Here is a 23,400-nt window from a genome sequence, read left to right on the forward strand (position 1 = left end):
TAGAACTGGTTCCAAATTCAGAGACGGGACAAGGCTTTTATTCAAGACTCTTTCTAGTTCCCAGAAAGCAAAATACTTGGAGACCCATCCTGGATCTGTCAGTCTTAAATACTTTCCTGGAGATACCAAAGTTCAAGATGCTTACTCTGCAGCAGCTCCTGCCAATGTTGAGCAAAAATGCATGGATGGTGACATTGGACTTAAAGGAGGCTTACCTACACATTCCTATCAGACAGGAGTGCAGAAGATACCTCAGGTTCAGGGCAGGCTCGAAACATTACCAATTCTCTGCGCTGCCCTTTGGCTTGTCTACTGCGCCCAGGGTCTTTACCAAGTGCCTGGCACCAGTAGTAGCTTACTGCAGACTCAAGGGAATTCAAATTTACCCTTATCTGGACAACTGCCTTATTCAAGCAGACAGCAAGGACATCTTTCTCCAGCACCTGGAATTTGTTCAGAATCTACTCAAGTGCCTGGGATTCACTGTGAATGTAAAAAAGTCAAATTTGGCACCCACTCAACAGATAACTTTCCTGGGTACTCTTTTAAGCACTACAACCCAGATGGCATTCCTGACGCCAGAAAAACAACTACAGCTGGCTTCAACTTCCAAAAGCCTGGCGTTAATGTCTCAGCTAACTGCAAGGAAATTCCTGCAGGCTTTAGGTTACATGGTTTCCTGCATCCTACTCATACCATATGCAAGACTGCATATGAGGAAGATACAATGGTACCTAAAAAGCATATGGTCCCAGCATTGTCACAGTTTGGAAACAGTGATTGCTGTCTTGCCTTACCTCCAAAAGGAATTTCATTGGTGGGCCACGGCATGTCTTCAAAATAAAAGGAAAGCCTTCAGTCTACCTCCAGCCAACCAAGTGATAACCACGGATGCCTCGGATTATGTATGGGGAGCCCACTTGCAGGGGAAAGGCCTGCAAGGTTTTTGGACAGAGGATCAGAAGCATCTACATATCAATTTAAAAGAGATGTTAGCTGTACAGAATGTCCTCTTGGCTTTCAGGGATCTTTTACAGCCAGGGCAGCTACCAATATGGACAGACAACACCACAGTTATGTGGTACATAAACAAGCAATGGGGTTCACACTCCTACCCCATTTGCAGACTAGCCATGACTCTATGGAACACAGCACTAGCTTGCAAAGTGGATCTACAAGCTCAATTCCTGCCAGGGAAACAAAACACTCTGGCAGATAGCCTGAGCAGGAATCTGTCAGACGCACACAAGTGGATGCTAGACTCTCAAATATTCAAGATGATTACAGAAGCCTGGGGTTGCCCGGACATAGATCTATTTGCATCTCCCCACAACTACCAGTTACAGACTTTTTGCACAAGGCCATATTACAAGCTAGCATGGAAAGTGAATGATCTCTCATTCAGTTGGAGGAACCTCTCGGGGTATGCCTTCCCACCACTGCCTCTTCTACCAAGGGTGTTATTAAAAATAAAACAGGACAAACCAAAGATGATCTTACTAGCCCCGAATTGGCCTCGACAATTTTGGTACTCAACACTGATAAATCTATCCCAGGAACCTCCTTGGATTCTACCTCAGATTCCAAATCTTTTGTCTCAACATCAGGGCCAGGTCCTGCACTCTCATATAAAAACTCTCAGCCTGGCAGCCTAGCATATTCAGGGTCTATAATTAATCCTACCCTTATCAAACAGGTTATGGATGTCATCTTAGAAGCCAGAAGGCCTAGTACTAGGAAATCTTATGCAGGTAAATGGAAGAGATTTTGCACCTAGATGCAGGCTCAGGAATCGGATCCTCACATTCCAAATATTCCATTGATTTTACATTACCTAACAGATATGTTGCATAAGGGTTTATCTTTTTCTTCCATAAAAATACATGCCTCAGCTATCTCTGCACATTATAATACACATCCTCCAATTTTTTCACATCCACTTCTGAAACAATATCTCAGAGGAGCAAAGAATTTAAGGCCCCCTAGGACTCCACCCATTCCTGCTTGGGACCTCAATTATGTACTGGAAAAGCTTACTCTGCCACCTTTTGAGCCTGCTGCCACATCCGATATAAAGTATTTATCATGGAAGACTGTTATCCTACTGGCTTTAACTTCAGCCAGGAGAGTCTCGGAGTTACAAGTGCTCATGGCTGTGGAACCTTACATTATTTTTCATCAAAACAGGGTTTCTTTGAGGACTAACCCTACTTTCATGCCTAAAGTGGTTTCTAAAGTGGCTTTAAACCAAACTATTCACCTGCCAACTTTTTTCCCTAATCCACAAAATAAGGGGGAGAGGATCTTGCATTCTTTGGACGTACACAGGCAGCTACGCTTTTACCTGGACAGAACCAAGGATATCAGGAAAACAGAACAACTGTTTGTTTCTTATGCAGCAAATTCCCAAGGCAAAGCTATTTCAAAACAGACCATTTCTAAATGGATTGCTCATGGAATCAGATTTTGTTACTCTCATCATGTAAAGCAAATCCCTGGAAAAATTAGGACTCACTCTACCAGAGCTGCTGCTACTTCAGCTGCTTTTCTCAGGGGAGTCCCTACCAAAGATATTTTGGAAGCTGCAACTTGGAGTTCAGTGTATACTTTCTCTAAGCACTATAATCTCCCTCTTTATTCTAAATCTAGGGCAGGCTTTGCTTCTGCAGTTTTGCAAGGCCTTCTAGCCGCCCCTCCTACTCTATAACCACCACCCTTTATCTCAGCTTTGGGATTCAACCCTACAGTGATGACTGCAACAGTGAAACACGATGAACATAGTACAGTTGTGTACACTTACCATAAATGTAGATGTTCGAGTGTCTTCACTGTTGCAGTCTGGGTTACCCACCCTCCTGTCCCCTCTTATACTTTTATTGGTGTGGTTCCCTGCTTCACCCTTCTCCTGAGGTGTATTTGCTACAGGGTATGGGGTTTGTTGTATGTTACATTTTTGTTTTACTTTTAGCCTTTATTTTTGGGCACCTGACATCTGGGCAAGAAAAACTGGAGAACATGGCATCGGCTGGAGCTTTGTACCCTTGGCGCACTGCCATCAGGGAGGATGAGTACACAGCCGACACCAGACCCAGACTTTGGGATTCTGGCTGACCAAGGGCTGCCTGCCGACAGGAAGAACCCTACAGTGATGACTGCAACAGTGAAGACACTCGAACCTCTACATTTATGGTAAGTGTACACAACTGTACTATCTGCAGCCTTTGTAGCAGTGAAATTACATCTCCTTTAGTATGTGCTTGTTTTTTTGTGAAACTTAGTGGAATGATTATCCCAGCCTAGGCAATTGTATTTGTTTCATGCTTGTTGCTACATGCCCTTCTCCCTTTGTTGGTAATTGTTTTTCATATGGTCAGCAGTAGTGTTCCTTATTCATGCATGTACTCATGCAGACATGCCTTTATAAATACAGTTTCCCTCATTTCACACAACAGCACTGCTTTGGACAGTTACAACCTGCAAACAAACCCACTGAGTTGCAAATGTCCTAAGACTATAAAACCAGAAAATCTTAGACTGTTTAAAAAAAACATGTCACACAACTTGAAGCTCTTCAGCATTCACACAGTAACTGTCTGTATAACACTGATTCCATCCAACTGAAGTTTTCTTTTTCTTCCCACCAGTGTGGTAAAATGTTTCGATCTTTCACTCCTTTCCTGAACATTTGTCTGCAGTAGAGTTACACTGGTTACCATTTGAAAGTTGAGGTACATCTAGTCTCTATATTTCTGTATATATTTTCATATCTGTGTGGATAAGTATTTATGCAGTATGTAATCTAAGTTTTTATTTATTTGGTTGTAAAGCCACGTCCTTCTTATGTCTTACTGACCGGCTTCCAATTCAAGGCATTATTGAATGTGTGTCAAATTTGTGAATGCTAGATATCTGATGATGTGTCTATTTTATTAAAATTCAATACGCAGTGGACATAACTGTTTTAGCGATATACTTCAGTCTTATTATCAAACTTTTCATTACTTTTCTAAAACGTTCCTCTTTTGTGACTCAGATGGCTGTGTTGATGATACCATTTAACCCCTTATCAAGATGGAAATAGATATTAATTTAAGTAAATGAATGTATGTGTTATTATGTGTTTATCATATTGATTGCTTTTGTCATTTACAATGTATTTGCTGTATATATTTGTCTTTATAGATCCACATATATTTGTATGTCTATACAGACAGACACACACACACACACACATATATAGACACACACATACACACACAAATGTATCTCCCAATTTAATCATGTCTCTGTTTATGTATACAGATGTGCACATGCCTATATGTGGGGTATGTAGGTGGATATATACATCTATACATGCATACAGTCATACACTGGCATGCAGGAGGTATTTTCACTAAGGTGACAGTACAGCTCCTTCTAATAGCATTCGTGTCATTGACGTTTTATTGCTAGTTTTACAAATAGTTTTTTTGCATTTGGCATATGCCACTTGAAAGGAGTATTAAAAGTGTGAGTCAAACTACAGGAAATACACACCCATACATAAAGAAGCTAGAGTCTATGCTCGCTCCCTCACAAGCCAGTATATCTGGCACTGAGAAGGTTGTCAACACAATCACTACACCTCAAACACCAGCCACAACTCCACAACACAGACCTAGATATGCTGATGTTCTCAACAAAAAACAAACCAAATAAAGCAGACATCAGATGCAAAAACACCAGAGAACTGCACGACCTTCCACACCACATACCATGCATAGTCCACACATGAGTGTCTCACAACCAGTAAGGCCTTACCATAAAGCCAAACATATTATTCATAGTATTCTCCATTCTGATACACACAGATGTGCCTCTCACCAGACTGGATAAGGAGAAAGTCACGGTTAATTGTTTGTCAGGTGCCAGAATCCATTATATCACACACGCACTCAAGTCTTTGAACAACAGGTACTGTTATGACTCTGTCATAGTCCGTGTTGTCATGAACAACTTGACACTTACCTCCCTGGAGAATATGAAGAGAGACATGATTCAGTTTGCTGAATATGGGTCCCAGACAGGTATGTCCGTGGCCTTAAGCAGCATTCTACTGTCACCCATGATGCCTCAATATAAACAGAAAATGATTGACCTTAGCAACTGCCTTAATTTCTGTTGTCATTCCTGGGTGATCCAGTACCTGACAGCCTGGGAATATATGATGGACAGACCACAATGCTTTGCTAGACATGGCCTGCATCTGTCTGACTTGGGCTTCAGGCTTCTGCCAAAGGCCCTTGCCTCCCCCATACTGCCTTTTTAGCAAAACTCAGGGTGTCCATACTACCAACATAAACATTTCCACAAAACACAACTTAAAGGTCATGCTGCTAAGTGCTAGTAGTCTAAACATGAAACTTATCTCATTGCAAGCAATCTTAACCCTGGAAGGTGTTGACATATGTGCAGTCACAGAAACCTGGTTCAAAGCTGCAGAGAGCACCCAAGCCTTACCTGGTTACTCATCCTGTCATACATTCAGACCCCAAAATGTGGGCAGCAAAGCCAAAGGATATAGAGTTTCAATATATATTAAAGACACACACACCACCAGGCTGGTCAATCACTATGACGCACAGGAGACACTGCAAGTGCAATTAACCTTTGACAAGACCCCATTCAAATTATTGCTAGATACAGACCCCCAAATTTGACTCAAGATGCCCACTCCACCTATCTGGACCTCTTCCAATTATCAAGATTCAACCCTTTACCTTTATCCTGGGTGACTTTAATTACCCAACCATATACTGGAAAAACTACTCATGCCAGAACACAAATGCCCTGAGGGTAAAGAGTTCATAGTATCTCTGTATTCTTCTCTTATAGGCCAATTATTCAGTACAAGACCCACTTCAGCATGTACCACCCAAAGCACATGCAGCAGCAGGTGAGACCACAGAGGTTCCTCATCAAGACAATCCAGGTCCTCAAACATGTACCCTACAGAGACAGGCCAAAAGCCATTTCCCTATACTCAGTTTCATACAGACTCCTTGGAGATGACATGTGTCTGGCATACAGAGCAATCTCACACCTCACATTGATGGTATTGCTGCATATCCAAAAATCAAGCTCCACTCCAGCAACCCCTACGCACCACCTTATCCTGGTCTGTGATGTCAGTAGGACTTGTTGGTGTGACAGATTTGTGTCCCACACACTTCCCCATCTGTGGAGTAGACTCCCACTCCACATCAACCACACTACCTCATTATCCCTTTTTAAGCATGACCTTGATAACTGTATGAGAACCAAAAAATACACCCCTGGCATTCCACCTGTGTCCCTGGTGTGCAGGGTCTTTGGTTGCTGACTTGTCTAAACATCTGCTAAACTATTGGCTAGGCTGATAAGGGCCTCAGTACCAATAGCCTGGTAGCTTAGTATCATCCTATGAGGAATTAGAATAGGCACTGATACATGTCCTTCAACAGGAACATCCTCTTGATTGCTCTGAGATCTAGAGTATGTATCATGGACCATAGACTATTGACCTCCTATGAGCCTATGATCCATAAGCTTAATCATCCTTATCTGTAAGGCCGTTCAATGAATCAGCACGGACACTGTAAATCAGGACATAGGTCATCTCCAACCTCTTGATACGACACATTTTGGTTTTGCCAAAGACAGGTCATCGCTGTTAAAACCATGGTATACTTCTTGAAAAACATCCCCAGATCCATAAAAGAAGGCAAATCTGTGGATATAACCTACCTTCACTTAGCACAGTCCCACATTTGGACATCAATGATAAACTCTCCCCGTTGAATATCAACCATTATGTTCTCAGGTAGGTTGCTAACTGGCTTACCAACAGATCACACTCGGTCAAAGTTGGGTAATTTACCTCAACCAGCCGGCCTGTTGATATTATGTTGGTTCCACAGGGGTCAGTGCTGGCACCCCCTATTGCAAAACACAGACCACCATGCACAAACACAACAAAAAATGTAATCTTTTATCGGCACAAAAATATGACATGACATGTCATAACAGATTTTTGCCCCAAGGAATCCTATACTTGTGGAATAAACTTCCTATGCTGGTCAAGCAATTCCACACATGGTCTGTATTATATTACAAATGAATAGGCTGGAAATCATAATTCCTCTTTGTGTTATATAGCATGGTGCTTCTTGACCATGGAGCTGAAATCTACAGTGCTTGGTCATAGGTGGCTACGCTTCTCACTGGTCCTTTGAACTCCATGCCTAGTATACATCTGTGACCTTAATCAATCTAATAGATAATGACCAAGTATCTTTTAAATGTGCATTTTGCATATAAGATACCTACGCCAACAAAAACAACAGTTTCTTGATTAATCTATTTCTATGAACCATCTCATGTGATTGTCATTATAAGATCATTACTATATACTACTGATGACACCAATTTTCATACTACCATTAGTGTGGTACAGATATCTCTCAACTGCACATGCCCGCCATGTCAACACATTACTATATACTACTGATGTCACCAATTTTCATACTACCATTAGTGTGGTACAGATATCTCTCAACTGCACATGCCTGCCATGTCAACACATTACTATATACTACTGATGACACCAATTTTCATACTACCATTAGTGTGGTACAGATATCTCTCAACTGCACATGCCCGCCATGTCAACACATTACTATATACTACTGACGACACCAATTTTCATGCTACCATTAGTGTGGTACAGATATCTCTAAACTGCACATGCCCGCCATGTCAACACATTACTATATACTACTGACGACACCAATTTTCATACTACCATTAGTGTGGTACAGATATCTCTCAACTGCACATGACCGCCATGTCAACACATTACTATATACTGCTTACGACACCAATTTTCATACTACCATTAGTGTGGTACAGATATCTGTCAACTGCACATGCCCTCCATGCCAACACTTACTGTGCAGCTTAGCTTTACACACTGTGCTACTTAACATTTTATGTCCCATTACAGTACCAACTACATATATACCCATAACAAAGTACCTGTAAATAAATATTTAATTATTTTAATAAGTAACAACAACTATATGTGGACTGTGTCTCCAAGGTACCATGAATTCCACTTAACTTGTTTCAAATCATTTACTTTATCAACCTTATGTTTTAATTCAGCTGTTTGTTACTTGGTTTGTTGGCTGATTTACTTCTTCATTTCAGCTGGATTACCATGCAAATAGATGGCTGATAGACCTTATCGACTCAAAACCCAAGACAATCAGAAAATGTTAAATGGAGCACAGATTTATACCACGTTCTGAAAGCATGTCAAACAGTTTGGCAAAATGCATAAGTGTAATTCAAGCAAGAAGCTAGTTGACAAAATATAACAAATGGAAATAAGGTGAAACGGTAACTACACCATTGCCAGCAAGCATGGCATTATGGTTCATGCTGGAATTTTTGTATGGATGTACATATGTAAAATGCATAGATATCAATAAGCTATTTAAAACACTGCATATGTAAAGAAGAGAAGGATCTTTCCATTCTTAAATATTTTTGTACTTTTATGTGCATGTGTTTTTGTTTTATGGATGCGGTGAGAGAGGACATGCAGGTAGTTTGTGTGAAAGAGCAAGATGCTGATGACAGGAAGAAAAGGAAACAGATGATCCGCTGTGGCGACCCCTAACGGGAACAGCTGAAAGAAGCTGATGATGATGATGAATGATGTGCAATGGTGTTATTTCAACTAACGAGTCTGTATTATACACATCTTGCATTGTTGTGATTCATCAGCAAATTGTCTCTTTGCAACAAAATATCTAACTTGCTTTTAATTGCAATTTACAGAGTTTCAATGTAAACCTATAACATTATATAAAACAAAAACTATATATGCCTAGATATTATAGTTATGAAACAGGCCATTAAATAAAAGTATGACTTCACTTGGGACATGTGTGTCTGCTTGCTTCTTTTCTAAAGTGAATCAAACATCTATTTCCAATGGAATGTGTGGGTCTTTTTACTAACTTATGTATGTAGAAAATCAAACTGGTGAGTTAGAAACAAAAAAAGGCCTTGTATTGTAAAGGAATATGCATGCAATAAAAGACAGTTATTTTCTTGGGATTTCAAGACATTTCAATTGTAATTGAAGGCATATCTCTCACCCTTATAGTCCAGAGAGAAAAGCCTTGTCATAAACATTTTATTGGCTAAAGTAGTTACCAATGTGCAAGATAGAGTAGACAACATTAACTTTACTAAAAAGTCTCACATAACAGCAATAAGCTACAAGCAGAAGACAAAGTCCATGAGAGTCAAAGATGATTACTTACTTCCCAGGAAATACCCTCTACCACTTACACCCCCCCCTAATGTTATTAAAGAACTAAAGAACTGTTACTCACTGCGCACTTCTGAGCTAAACACACTACAGCAATCAGCCCTCATAACATCCAGGGGTGCCTGCTATATGGTTTGCAAACTGACCCCTCAGACACACTAGAATGTCTATTCAGCCACAGCCTCCAGGCAGACCTCATCCCTAAGGAATGCAGTACGTAAAAGGTCATCCCTCTACATAAAGCTGTCCCATGAACAGACGCAGGCAACTACGGACCCACAAGTTGGACTAGTCTTAAAAACAAGGCCATGGAAAAAGTTATCATGGATCTAATAAATACACAGGAAATATTCAAACAATGCACCCATCCCAGTTTGCTTTGGTCAAGGGTAGGTCGCACTTGCTAAATCCATTGGACTATGTTCACAAGGCCACTTGAGCCATGGATGATGGACACAAACTGTTTACTGCCTACCTCCAGCTGGCAAAGGCATTCAATATACTACCTCACTTAGGTATTATAGACAAATTCAACAAAAATACAATAACAAGTGTTACAGAAATATACAGGAGTACAGTTTATACATTTTTTGGGTATGTACAAATATGTTACATATACTTCTTGTAAAAGTATTTATAAGCAATCGAAATACAGTGTATCAGATACCATGGTATAGTTTTTATTGCATACACAAAAATTAAAGTTATATGATAGGTACTTATAGGATGTAGCTACAGATAAATTGTGTGATGGTGAATTATTAGGTGGATGCAGAGCAAGGGCATAGCCATTGAGTTTTACACAGCTGGCGATTTTTTTTTAATTGGCTAAGAGAATGAGTCATAGTAAGTTTAGGTGGGAGCGAATTCCAGAGTTTGCCAACTACATTTTTAAAACAAAGAGTCTCCGGATAGGTTGTTAGCTTGCAGCGATTGAATCTGCAGTTTAGAGGTGAAAATAAGGGATTTGTTATTTTTGTCTGGATGCTTAATGTTTTTGAGGGAAGGTGTGTTTTCAGTGTAATGCATAATCTTATAGGCCACTAACAGTTGATTATACTGAATTAGACAAGGGAGTTCTCGCCACCTGAAGAGAAGCAAGTTCTGACAATGATGGGTTCTGAACGCAGGGCAGTCAAAGGAATCTGAACTTACAACATTTCACAGCCACAAAAATAAGAAAACAAATTTTGAAAGCAGAAAAGAGGATTAATAATAAGGAAGTTAAAAACATAAAGACTGAAGTAAGGTATTACCAGATAAGTGACGGATTTAGTGTTGAAAATCCCACACTGGTAATGCCACAGCATGCTCAGACAATGAGTCTAACACAATAAGTAGAAACAGGTGCAACAGGAAGCATCTGATCACTTGCCAAATGAAGATTCTCAACATCCTTGACTAATAAATTTGTACATAAATTCAGCTGGAGTTGCACAAGAAAGGAAGGAGCAAGACACATTGGCAAACATGACATAGTCATTGCTATGTATTGATTGACACGTGAATTGCTATATGAAAGAGCAACAAATTATGAATTATATAGGACATTTAAAATTTATTGCACCTGATAAGGATTAACCTTAATGAATTTAATATGCTGTCTTGAACTGGTTTCTACATTCTGTACTCTTACATCCAAATAATGTTATTTCAAGTCACTATAGTTACATACAGTTCAAAGGTTTTTATTCATATTGTAGTAGTGATGCATCACATTTTGCACTTCTAGTTCTGAATTTATTTGTAGGCTATCCTCATTAAGAGACATAAAGGGGTCTTACTAGCAGGGCCAACATGCTTACTTATGAAACACACACATCTACTTACATAAACAAACAACCAAATAAATAAATGACACTTAAAAATAGTTAACCTCAAATGCCATGGTTTGTTACATTTTACTTTTCACCATGGCAACAGTTGGAAGTATCATAAACAAGAAGTGTGTGGTTAGGTGGTTAGTAAGGGGAAAGTGAGATGCATTTTAGAAAGACATCTGAAGCCAGGGTGGTGCAGCGGTAGTGTTGTCGCCTCACAGCAAGAGGTTCTCCCGTTTGATTCTCGACTGGAGCGCCTTCTATGTGGAGTCTGCATGTCCTCCCCATGGTCGAGTGGCATTCGAAAGACATGCTTAAATGGGTGTGCATTCATTGAAGGTTGGGCGTCGAGCTGGCACCTCAGCACTGTAAAAATCTACTGCCAATCCTTAGCGGGCCAGAGTTCCACTATGGCAACCCCTAACCGGGAAAAGCCGAAAGAAGAACAAACAAAGAAACATTGTGAAGTAGGTTCTGAAATGGCAGTATTTATTGGGTAAGCTACTAAAGAAAGTAAAGCAAAAAAACAAAACATACCTTGCACATCTTTAGTATTTTAAACTAATAAAAACAGTTGCTATTTGCAGCAGCAATGCAATAGAAACTATTCTCACAAAAATTGAATTCTGGTGATAGTAAAGTTACAGTTTAGTACATTCCTGTTTTTCTATGCAGCTTTTTTCTTTACTGCAACATAAATCTAAGTATTATTTATTTATTTATTAAGATGCAGGCATTTGGTGCTCATTTTGAAGGCTTGGAACATACTGTGCACATGAGTTACAACAGATGTAGCACATAAGAATAATTCAGGGGCAGGATACTTACACAAAAGGTTGCATTAGAAAATATCTGGAATATCATTACATTGAACTTCTACTCTATGATACTTTACCCAAAACCCACAACTCTGTTTTACCCTCCAGAATAAGATTGACCTGTTGGAGTGGAGTGGGCTTAAATAATGCTGGAGACCACCCTGGGATCATGCCATCATATGTGGAATGTTTCACCATGAACAGTTCTACAGTAGCGAACCCTATTATTTATTTACAACATATGCTGAAATTACCAATCCCACTGTGTAGCTCCCAATGTTCTCTGAAGATAACTCCACTGCCATCTATATTTTGTCCATAGTACTGCAAATGTGGGAGAGAAAACACAGGCATAGCACAGACAATACTCGGTGGATGGCAACTAACCCTGGGAACCACATACCCATCAGTCTGACAAGTCTGATATGCAAAACCATTGCACAAATTATTATGGAAATAATCAGCAAGCAGATTGGCAACCTATGGACACTGGACCCTCTTAGTTTGGCTTTGATAAGGGAAGGTCTTTTCTATTCAACCTTGTAGCCTTCTTTGAGAGGGTCACCAAGGCTATGGATGAGGGGAAAATTGCGCATGTCACCTAATTTGACCTGGCCAATTCGTCTGATATAGTATCCCACTCAGGTATTGTGGATAAACTCTCTGAAGTAGTCATAAATCCCTACATAACTCACTGGAATGCTGGCTAGCCACCAGATATGACTCAAGAAGACAGACTCAATGAAATCACCTCCACCAGGAGATTGGTCAACAGTAGAGTATCCCGGGGTTCATATTGGGCCAGCTCCTGTTTGGCACCTACTTCTTGAAATTAAAGACTAATATCAAAGACCTCAGGCTCACCATCTTCACAGATAACTGTAAACTCGGAGCTATCATAGATCCCCCCCCCCATGACAGCAACAATCTACAAGAGAGCTCGACACAAAAAAAAAAAAAAAACTGGTGCCAAAGCCACACATTAAAATTCAACATGAAGAAATGCATTACAGTGCCCTTCAGGAAATCATCTACCCAAGCTAATTACTCCATTAATAAAATACCCCTAAAAGTTAACCCAATAGATAGAGGTTCGGGAACATATGTAGACAGTAATATGGCCTTTGACCAACACGTAGCCAACATAGTAAGGAAATCATTCTATGTCACCAACTCATAAGCAAGGATATGGCATCCAGATGCAAGGAAGTTATAGTACTACTCTATTCAACCTTATCAGACTTGTCACTGAGTATAATGCCCTGTTTGGTATGTACCTAACCAGGCACTTGCAACAGTTTGAATACCCTCAAAGGTTCCTCACCAGGAGAATCTAGAGCATGAATATCATGCCCTTCACAGATCACCTTAAGGCCCAATCTCTGTACTCAGTCTCCTATAAGTTACTGAGAGGCTGTCTAGATGAAACTCTGATGGATCTCTTGCAAATCTGCAAAACAAACAGGATCAGTAACACTAGATCTAAGGACCTGAACTTTGCATACAACATAACTAGAACATTCTGGAGAAAGACTGATATGTTTTCAAAGGATATCTGCACTATGTAATAAGCTCCCCATCTATGTGAAGAAAGGTTCATTCCTGACCCTATTCAAAGAAATATTGATCATTAGAGGGGAAATTGCAAATTCATCCATGATCTGGCCCCATATCTCTGGTGGACAGAGTTGACAGTAAGTAAATTAATCTCCCAACTAACATACCCCCCTACATAACCTTTAGTTATCTCTTTACTAACATACCCCACCATATAGGTATCCAAGTTACTCAGAGAGAAAACTGGGATGGGTTGGCTTGTAAAGACCCTGGTGGTCATTAGTTTGGCATAAAACTAACAAACTATGATGTGAACATGCACAGCTACAGAGCACAACAATGCAAGGTTTAAAGAGAAGTAACAGTTATCCCCTGTGTGGATGAAAGAGAAAAATATGAGTACAGTATCATGCTCCTGCATCAGCCATCATTCAAGGTGAGAAAACAGTAAGTTGCCTATGTATATTGCTCATCTTGTATGTCAGCATCTTACTGCAGGTATCTAAGCTTTCCCCACATAATGCTAGCAGTTATACTGACAACATAAAAGGAAAGCTCTAACTAACATTGGAATGACTCATTGAATTTAGTTAGCTATACTATGTAAAAAATGTATTAACTGGTATACTATATTTTGGGATAGCAAGGGACATCTACGTCACCAAGTTATGCATAGATTGATATCATTCCTTATTAGCATATGCTACATTAGAAAATGTATAGGTCTATTTTACTACTGGACATTGAGTAAAAGTACAGGGTAGCATGCTACCCTGATTATAGCTGCTATTAGTAGCCCATCCAAAATGCTCTGCTTTAGAGAACAGCATAGCACTTCAAAGATCATGTCTGCAGATATGTATGAGGGTCAGGCAGAGTATACAGGTATCTATATGACTCAAGCCCCTAGGCTCCATGGCATTGAGGAATGGAGCCTTGACTGAGACCTAAATGACCAGACATAATTATTGGTTTGATCAGTGAAAGATTTGGGGAAAATAGGGGAAGGAATGGCATTCAGCCAGCTTGCCCTCTTCAGGAGAGAAGCAAGGGTATGGCATCTGGGTCCAAGGAAGTTATAATACATGTGGTAATGCACATCATGTCTGGAGATTGCTAACATTACATGTGGTAATACACATCATGTCTGAAGATTACTGACATTAAATGTGGCAGTGCATGTCATGTCTGAAGATCACTAACATTACATGTGGTAATGCACATTATGTCTGGAGATCATTGACATTACATGTGGTAGTGCATGTCATGTCTGGAGATTACTGACATTACATGTGGTAATGCATGTCATATCTGAAGATTACTGACATTACAAGTGGTAATGCACATTATGTCTGGAGATCACTGACTTTACATGTGGTAGTGCACGTCATGTCTGGAGATCACTGACATTACATGTGGTAATGCACATCATGTCAGCAACTTTCTATGCACAAGACAACATATATTATGTTACTAGAGGTGTCACTCTGTGCTTCTTCTATTCCTTTCCCAATCCACCTATGCTTGTGGTGGTCCCACAGATGTCTGTCTTGTTATTTGGCACTTCACTGGTGATGACAGCATGCTGCAAATGCAAGACAGATTGATGTTTAAAAAAGATTTAGCAGTAGATGGTAGGGCTGGAGATTAATGATATTACATATGGTAATGCACATCATGTTTAGAGATCATTGACATTACATGTGGTAATGCAAGTCATGTCTAAAGATTACTGACATTACATGTGGCAATACATCATGGCTGGGGATTACTGACTTTAAATGTGGGAATGCACATCATAGCTGGTGATCACTGACATTACATGTGGTAATGCACGCCATGTCTGCAGATCCCTAAAATTGCATGTGGTAATGCACATCATGTCTAAAGATTACTGACATTACATGTGGTAATGCACATCATGCCTGGAGGTTAATGACATTATATGTGATAATGCATGGCATGTCTGGAGATTACTGACATTGCAGTTGGTAATGCACATCATGTCTGGAGATTACTGACATTACACATGGTAATGCACATCATGTCTGCAGATCACTAAAATAACATGTGGTAATGTATGTCGTGTCTGGAGATTACTGACATTATATGTGGTAATGCATGTCCTGTTTGGAGATTACTGACATTACATGTGATAATCCACATCATGTCTGGAGATCACTAACATTACATATGGTAATGCACATCATGGCTGGAGATTATTGACATTACATGTGGTAATGCATGTCATAGCTGGCGATCGCTGACATTACATGTGTTAATGCATGTCATGTTTGGAGATTACTAACATTGCATGTGGTAATGCACATCATGGCTGGGGATTACTGGCATTACATGTGGTAATGCACATAAAATCTGGTGATCACTGACATTACATGCGGTAATGCATGTCATGGCTGGAGATTACTGACATTACATGTGGTAATGCACATCATGTCTGGAGATTACTGACATTACATGTGATAATGCATGTTATGTCTGGAGATCACTAACATTACATGTGGCAATGCCTGTCATGTCTGCAAACCCCTAAAATTGCATGTGGTAATGCACATCATGTCTAAAGATTACTGACATTACATGTGGTAATGCACATCATGTCTGTAGATCATTATAATAATGTGTGGTAATGTACATCATGTCTGGAGATTACTGACATTACATATGGTAATGCATGTCATGTTTGGAGATTACTGACATTACATGTGGTAGTCCACATCATGCCTAGAGATCACTGACATTACATGTGGTAATATACATCATAGCTGGAGATTACTGACATTACATGTGGTAATGCATGTCATGTCTGGAGATTACTGACATTCCAGGTGATAATGCACGTTATGTCTGGAGATGACATTACATGTGGTAATGCATGTCATGTTTGGAAATTACTAACATTGCATGTGGTAACGCACATCATGGCTGGGGATTATTGACATTACATGTGGTAATGCACATCAAAGCTGGTGATCACTGACATTACATGTGGTAATGCACATCATTGCTGGAGATTACTGACATTACATGTGGTAATGCACGTCATGTCTGGAAATTACTGACATTGCAGGTGATAATGCACGTTATGTCTGGAGAGCACTCACATTACATGTAGCAATGTGTGTCATGTCTGCAGATCCCTAAAATTGCATGTGGTAATGAACATCATGTCTGAAGATTACAGACATTACATGTGGTAATGCCCATCATACCTGGAGATTACTGACATTACATGTGATAATGCATGCTGTGTCTGAGATTACTGACATTGCAGGTGGTAATGCACATCATGTCTGGAGATTACTGACATTACATGAGGTAATGCACGTCATGTCTGCAGATCACTAAAATAACATGTGATAATGTATGTAATCTCTGGAGATTACTGACATTACATGTGGTAATGCACATCATGACTGGAGATTACTGACATTACATGTGGTAATGCATGTCATAGCTGGTGATCGCTGACATTACATGTGGTAATGCGTGTCATGTTTGGAGATTACTAACATTGCATGTGGTAATGCACATCATGGCTGGGGATTATTGACGTTACATGTGGTAATGCACATCATAGCTGGAGATCACTGACATTACATGTGGTAATGCATGTCATGTTTGGAGATTACTGACATTACAGGTGATAACACATATTTGGAGATCACTGACATAACATGGTAATGCATGTCATGTTGCAGATCACTAAAACTGCATGTGGTAATGCATGTCATGTCTGAAGATTACTGACATTACATGTGTCAATGCACATCATGTCTGGAGATTACTGACATTACATGTGATAATCCATATCATGTCTGGAGATCACTAACATTACATGTGGTAATGCACATCATGGCTGGAGACTACTGACATTACATATGGTAATGCATGTCATAGCTAGTGATCACTGACATTACATGTGTTAATGCATGTCATGTTTGGAGATTACTAACATCACATGTGGTAATGCACATCATGGCTGGGGATTACTGACATTACATGTGGTAATGCCCATCAAAGCTGGTGATCACTCATATTACAAATGGTAATGCATATAATGGCTGGAGATTACTGGCACTACATGTGGTAATGCACGTCATGTCTGCAGATCACTAAAATAACATGTGGTAATGCACATAATGTCTGGAGATTATTGACATTACATGTGATAATGCATGTCATGTCTGGAGATTACTGACACATGTGGTAATGCACATCATGTCTGAAGATTACTGACACTACATATGGTAATGCACATCATGTCTGCAGATCACTAAAATAATATGTGGTGATGCACATCATGTCTGGAGATTGTTGACATTACATGTGGTAATGCATGTCATGTCTAGAGATTACTGACATTACATATGGTAATGCATGTCATGTCTGGAGATTACTGACATTATACGTGATAATGCATGTTATGTCTGGAGATCACTGACATTACATGTGGCAATGCATGTCATGTCTGCAGATCCCTAAAATTGTATGTGGTAATGCACATTACGTCTGAAGATTACTGATATTACATGTGGTAATGCACATCATGCCTGGAGATTACTGACAATACACGTGATAATGCATGCCATGTGTGGAGATTACTGACGTTACATGTGGTAATGCATATCTTGCCTGAAGATCGCTGACCATATATGTGGTCATACATGTCATGTCTGAAGATTACTGATATTACATGTGGTAATGCACATCATATCTGGAGATCACTAACATTAGATATGGTAATTCACATTAGGTCAGCAGCTTTGTCCAGTTAAGGTACCCCCAAAGTCCCCTACACAAGACAACAGATTTGATGCTACTAGAGGCACAAATCTGTGTTTCTCCCTTTTCCTTCCCATGCACCCATGGTTGTGATTGTCCCAGACCTGAGGAGGTAGTACCAAGGATGCTATAGTTAGGATCTGCAGGAATAGGATGCAACAGATGATCAGTTGGAAGGTATGCAATTGGGACCAAAAATGTACTAAATAAAAATACAGCATAAAACATATTACTTAAGGATATAATAAAGGGAGTTGCACAGAGGTTAGCTGCTCTGAAAATGTGAGGTAACTGTAGGCTAAAGATGTTTACACAGAAAGTAAGCCAGCTGCTGAAAACAGTAGCTGTTAAGTACCAATTCATTTATTTCCTCATTGTCACTAACAACTTTAGAAAACATTTTTGAAAAAGTCCATCTCTTCCTCATGGAAGATGCTTGTAAACAATAATGTTGTATCAGTAGTGACTAACCAAAATTCAATTTGAAAAAAAAAACTGACATCAAAGTTCTTTAAATGTTTCAAAAGGTCCTATGATTCTCTAATATAAGGAACAGTATTTTGCACTATTGCAGTAAGTTTGACATTTACATATATAGATAGTGGTTCATTCTTAGAATCTTTAGTGAACTCAATTGTCTGAAAAGGAGGAATGCCAATGTTCCAGTGTATTTTGGGATGCCAAATGCAATGCCATTGGGCAAGGAACTTAAAACAGAGACTTTTATGTGCTAAATTTTATTTTATACATTTGTAAACCAGGTAACTGTTCAACTGCTTACAAGTGCACCTTTTCCAGGACCAAGCCAGGAGCACTATCTGGTTGAGTGGCTTGCTCAGAAGGAATCAAACCCTGCACCCAGTTCATTAATAGCTCTGGTCCTTAGCACTCTGTGTTAATTGCCAGAAAGTTAAACCATTATGAAACAGTTCTAAAACTGCATCATGAATACATCTGCATGCAACTTTATAGTCACTTAATGTCACTTTCTTGTGACACAGTTCATGCTCTTAATATAACCAGTGTTGTTGTTAGATCTGCGATGGTGCAGCAGTAGCGTTGTTGCCTCACAGCAAGAGGCTCTCTCATTTGATTTTCAGCTGGAGTGCGGGGAGTGCCTTCTGTGTGGATTCTGCATGTCACCCCCATGGTTGGGTGGGCATTCGAAAGACATGCGTAAATGGGCGTGCCTTCACTGAAGGTTGAACATTGAGCTGGCACCTCAGCTTTCGTGAAAATCTACTGCCAATCATTAGCGAACTGGAGTTCCGCTGTGGCGACCCCTAACTGGGAAAAGCCGGAAGACAACAACATATAATCAGTATTTTTCATAAAAACAAGTCCCTTACCCATGTGTACTTTCACAAAATCAATTTATATTTTTTAAAACTTGTTTAACGATGCTTATCGTCTTTTGCTAAAAAGGAAACACGTTTTATAAGGGATATTATTTAATGAAATGTAAATGTCTTATCTGAATACTGTTCAAGTTCAACAAGGGTGGTTTTCTTCCTAATACAATTACATATGGATGGTCTAACAATATTAGAAAAAATGTTTAATTAAGCTTTGCCACATATGATTGTGAATAATTTTATGCAATAAAAACTGATGATAAAAAGCATAGTTGTATTTGTTTTGCTTATATCAAATTTACATTTTTGTTGTTAACTCTGTTAATATGGTTAAATGTAGTAAAGGTTTTCACAGTCTTTTAGATCAGACAAAACTGAAGTGTCAGAGATGGCCAGGTGTTAATTACACACCTTGGCTTTTAAGGAGTACCTTAGTATAAGAAAAAACATTTAAAAACCAAGGGCATTGACATTGGGCCGGATTCACGAAGGCTTGCACGGAGTCTAAGAGTAGAGTAAGACTCCATGCAGCCAACATGTCCGCTGAGCGATCCAGGAACAGCCGGTAGGGGCATGCAACAGAGCTCCTAAAATGAGTCTTACACGGACAGGGCTTGGATATGCAAATTACCTCAATTGCAGGCAAAAGCTATGCAAATGAGGTAAATTTGCGATCCAGGAAACCCGAACCTATCCAAGTAAGAGTAGTGTTATTTGCAGAAATATACTCCGTTGACAACTGAGAATGGAACAGAGCCATGACAGATCCAAAAAAAGGATGCATCCAGTTGAGGAGGCATACCAATGGCCAAAAATATGGCCATTGGCAATGTTCACCGATGCAAAATAAAAATAAAATATTTTTTTTTATCCCGATCTCCGGTGTTTAAGCATAGTGCAGCGCCGTGCAAACATGCTGCACTCTAAAAACCAGAAAACCAATAATTAAAATCCACAAATGTGGATTTTATTGTAATTCTTAATTTACAATGCAAGGGAATGGCAGGCTGAAGACAACATGGCTACCGAGTAGAGGTTGCTAAGGGGGGAAGCTCAGTCTAAGAGATGTAACCAAGCATTAGCAGGCAATCCTATGCAAATGAGGGTTAGGATAGTGAATCCCAAGTTTACATAGCAAATGAGCACAGTCAGTGGAGTGTAGGAGTAGGATAAGGGGAGTAACAGAGTAGAAGATAGGTGACATCACGAGGGAGGTATGTATGAAAGAAGTGAAGCTAATTGGAGCAGAGTGGCATGTGTCTGCTGTCAGTTACACATCACTGGAAGAGGAGTGTCAACAGGTAGCCTAGCTAAAGGCAAGAAATTGAAGGTGTATGCCATGGATAACACTAAAGTTTCTTGTTGAAGTGCCTGCAACATGTATGCTCGCGGGTGTGCGCCTGTACATCCGAGTAAGACTGTGTGCGCGCGTGTACGCCTCTGTGCACGCATTTAAGCCGGAGTAAGCATGTCTAAGGCTGTTTAAAGTTGTGTAAGTGCGTTTGATTCGGTGTGCGCACATTTTAGCAAGAGTAAGCAAGTTTTAGTTCGTGTAAGAATGTGTGCGTGCATGTGAGCTGGTGTGCACATGTTTGCGCTTGTGGGTGCGGCGCTGCCCCCCCGAGGAAACAGAAAGGAAAAAGGAAGCACAACAAATAGTAGGAAGTTAACCAGGAAGTACTAGCAGAACTAGGAGGTGAAAACAATCAGAATCAGGCAATTACACAGGCAGTACACTAGCCCAGCCCAGCCCAGCACTTAAAACTCTGCAAATAACATTCAACTATGTTTCTCTCAAGAGACACTGCAACACTGCAGTAAGCTAATAAAAGCGAAAACTGAAAAAGCTTTACTGAGACAAAGAAATGTTAGGGGCTGCCATTGCTGTTATAAGGCGACATATACAACATGCTGAGGGTGGTGACAATGCGAATGCTGCTGGACAACCCACAGTGAGGAGACGGAGAAGAGTGTACAGGCCCAGGGTAACCTATCAGGGCTACATGAGCTGGAGATAGTGGAGCACTATAGAGTGGACAGAGACCTCTTGCAGCAAATTGTTGAGCTGTGCAGGCCATGCCTCACACACAGAACCAACAGAGGGGAACCCATCCCAGTGGAAACCAAGGAATGTGTTGGCCTAAGAATATTAGCAACAGGTACCTTCCAGAGACCAACTGGTGATATGATGGGGATATCACAAGCATCAGCATCCAGGGTACTGCACCAGTTCCTGGATGCCATGTCAGCACATGTCGGTGATCATGTATATTTCCCAAATTCCCGTGAGGTATTGGCCAACCATATGCATCTCATCCAGCAAATAGCGGAATATCCTGAGGTAGTGGGTGCAATAGACTGCACACACATACGCATCAAAGCACCAGCCGGTGAGCGGGGTAGGGTTTACTTCAACCACAAGGGCTTCCCCACCGTCAACTGCCAGGTCGTGTGTGATGCCCAGGGCATAATACTGAATGTGTGTGCTGGCTGCCCTGGAAGCTACCATGATTCCCATATCTGGCATCTGACACAGCTGTACCAGACATTTGCCAATGGGGACATCCCTCATGGTCACTTAGTGGGGGATGCTGACTATGCACTGGAGCCGTGGCTGATGACACCCATAAGAAATGCACACACACCTGAACAGGAATTCCCTAATGAGGCACACGCACAAACACGAAATGTAATCGAGCATGTGTTTGGCCTACTCAAGTCACGGTTCCAGTACCTGGACACATCTGGTGCAGCCTTGCAGTACTCACCAACTACATGTACCCAAATTGTCATGGTATGTGCCATGCTACATAATATGATCCTGTGAAAACAGCTGCAGCAGGAGCAGCATAGGCCCAGGCCAAACAGACCCCCACCATTGCCAAGGCCATCACAGGCAGAACATGACTCTGAGGAGGAACAACCTGACCCTGCCCCAGTAGGCAGAAGGAGGCATGCCCAGTATGCTTTTGCCTTGGCAAAGAGGTAACGCATAGCACATACACTGGCTCAGTAGGAACCCTGGAAATGATACCTCTCTCTGACTCGCACATATAGTAAAAGGGATGCCTAACTTGACACTACCTCTTTCCAAACATGTATAGGGAGTGCAGTATGTGCATCCAACATAGGCAGCCCTGCAGTACCACCTGAGGCATGATTGCCATGTGTTAAGCAATATAAAGCAGTGCTAAACAGCTTTCACCACCATTTAGTATATGTAAAGCAATTTTCACACACTAACACTAGCATAACTGGGGTCAATGTTGAGCAGTATTGGGCAACGTTTAGCAATGTTGGTTAACGTTGAGCAATGTTGGACAAGCTTGGTCTACATTGGGCATAGCTGAACAAAAGCCAACATGCTCATATTTGCTCTACTGGCCCTTAAGCAGTCTGGTCTGCTCAGTATGAAAATATAAAGCAGTGATAGGTCTCGAACCCAGGATACTGTGCACTATAGTCATAGTACTGAACCACTAAACCATGACAGTATTACACTGGTCAGCTTGTAAGAAGAAATGTTGATAAGTCTATGCAAAGTATCTCTTGGAAACCCTGCAGGCACAGCATAATCCCTGTCGAGTTATGACACAAAGGTGAGCCCTGCAGTAATAATAGAACCTGATTTTCAACACACATATAGTATAAATGTTAATATTGGTCATGTTCACACACAT

This window comes from Protopterus annectens, chromosome 6.part0, assembly GCF_019279795.1.
Source record: "Protopterus annectens isolate FY-2018-M chromosome 6.part0, PAN1.0, whole genome shotgun sequence".
Classification (NCBI taxonomy): Eukaryota; Metazoa; Chordata; order Ceratodontiformes; family Protopteridae; genus Protopterus; species Protopterus annectens.